Source organism: Echinops telfairi, unplaced genomic scaffold (assembly GCF_000313985.2).
Source record: "Echinops telfairi isolate 266 unplaced genomic scaffold, ASM31398v2 ScPeMD7_2291;HRSCAF=2852, whole genome shotgun sequence".
NCBI classification, from domain to species: Eukaryota; Metazoa; Chordata; class Mammalia; order Afrosoricida; family Tenrecidae; genus Echinops; species Echinops telfairi.
The window spans coordinates 18,883,796-18,886,197 of NW_022106189.1; positions in this window are offsets into that span (position 1 = coordinate 18,883,796).

The window sequence follows — 2,402 nt, forward strand, 5'->3', positions numbered from 1 at the left end:
TCTGAGGACGTTACAACTGCTGTTTGACATGATATAAACAGAAAAGCACAGAACTGTTTGGGGAGGGTTAGAGTGTTCTCGAGATGGAAACGTCATCTTGAAAAGTATATAGACCTAGATGGAAGATATATTAAGTGACAATGACTTCACATTTTGATATTTTTGTTAAATAACATTTTTTATGATTTTGTAATCATACATTTTTTTAGCTGGTACCTTGGAAGCAATACTTTCCCTTCTCCCCCCACCCATCCCCCACCTTCCCTCTCTTCCTGTCCCTTCCCTCTTGAGTAACCTGTCCCTGGACTGGAAGTAGTCTGATCCTTTGATGTGAAAACCATCTTATTTTTTTCTTTATAATAATGATATAATAAAATATTTATCTTTATGAGGTTGACTAACTTTGGTGAGCACAATGCCCTCCCATTTTGTCCATGTTGTGAAGTCTTTGACAAACTCGCCATTGTTTTTAAAGAATGCATAATATTCCATTGTGTGTATGCACCTAAGTTGTTTATCGATTCCTCTATAGATAGAACTTTTGATGGTTGCCACCTGTTTTGCTATGATAGAAATTTCTGCGATAAACCTGGGTGTGGGTGTGTGTCCATTCTCTATTTCTTTAGCACATGTACCAAGTAGAGAGATGACAGGATCATAAGGCATTGATATATGCATTTCTTTAAGGAAGTGCCACCGTGTTTTCCATAAGTGATTGTAAAATTCGGCAATACCTTCAGCAATGTAAGAGTATTCCAATCTCTCCATATCCTCTCCAGTATTTAATATTTTCTGTGTTTTTTAAAACTTGTGATGAGGGTCACTGTAAGGTGGTATATCACGTTTGTTTTCATTTGTATTTCTCTTATAGCTAATGAATGCAAACATTTCTTCATACGATTCTTGGCCACCTGGATGCCAAATTTAGTAAATTTTCCATTCTCTTAAAATTTTTGTTCTGTTTCACTTTGTAAGTGGAAATCCAGTTTTCTAGCATGATTCATTAAAAGGCTATTTCTAGCAATATTTTCCCTTTGAAGCCCCTTCATATTTTATTTTATACAATATGTCACAACCTTATCATTTCAACATTTTATCATTATAAAAATTATTGAAATAAAAATATCTTTTTCCTTTTCTTTAAACTTCGGTGTGAATTTGACACTGATTGCACCATCTATTTGGATTGTTTACATTTCAAGGACTCAATGGCCAAGAGTGCCTAGTGGTAATCATCTTGGCCAGTGTGTGTTGGTTTGTGTGCTTATTCATTTAATAAAAAAGAACATTCATTAACTCTTAAATGGAACAGAAATAAGACAACTTTGAATAAGTTGGAATAAGAGCATGGGAGGTCAAAGAAGACTGTCACATAAGCTTGGTTGGTGGCAGATCAATAGAACATAGTTACTGGTAGAACTCCAGAGCAAAACTGGGCCCATGATTTGACACATGCATTATGTACTCAGAGGAGCTTACAATATTGCCAATAAACTTCCCTGAAGCTGTCAGGGCATGGTTCATGATCGTGCCACTCTCTGTATGGTGATATCTGTCAAGGATACACGTAAGGTAAGCCATGAGGAAGATTGACCCTCCTTGAGCTGTTCAGGGGAATGGAGGTAATAATATGTTTCCCAATGCAGTCTATGTGAGGGCAAGGCTATTTATACCCCTCGTCTATGGCCAGAGGGAATTCAATAGAACATTTTACAAATGGATTTTGGACATTAGCTGTCATACATAGTCTTTTGCAAACCAGGTGCTCAGACTTTAACCTCTAATGTAATTCCCTTCTCTGATTATGGATTATTATTAAGATCAAAGAGGCTGTGGACTTAGCCAACACTTAGATCCTTCCAAGTGGATTTAGCCAACACTTCACTTGTAGGACTACTTGTTTTAAGGGAAGCTTTTGAGTCTCTGACTTCTTCACCACATTTAGTAGCAACACTTTTGATGTACCTTTGTAAGTTACAAAACTCTAGTATATTTGTTATGCCCAGAACACCCCTGCTAGATAGGTGCCAATCTGTCCGTTTTACAGACAATGTAAGCAGTAAATGAAAGCAGGCTCTATAGACTTTCTAAAGATTGAGTTGGAAGCTGTGACCAGCATAAGAGAATGTTCTAATTTGGTGCCTTTCTTCCTGTGCCTTCACGCTTAGTCCCAGTCTCTCACAGTGTGATGCTCATCAACTCCTCTTGCTCCAAGAAGAAGAGATCCTTGAGATGGGGCCTGGATTACCAGCCCACTGATGGCTAGAGCACTGGCCTGGAGTCATGAGCCAGGCAGTGGCTTCAATCGTGGGGCACAAGGGGTGTGCACCACACTAGGTGACACTGTCAAAGGGTGTGATACCAAATGACTGTAAAATTGTTGTGCAGTGTTTCAGAAGAAA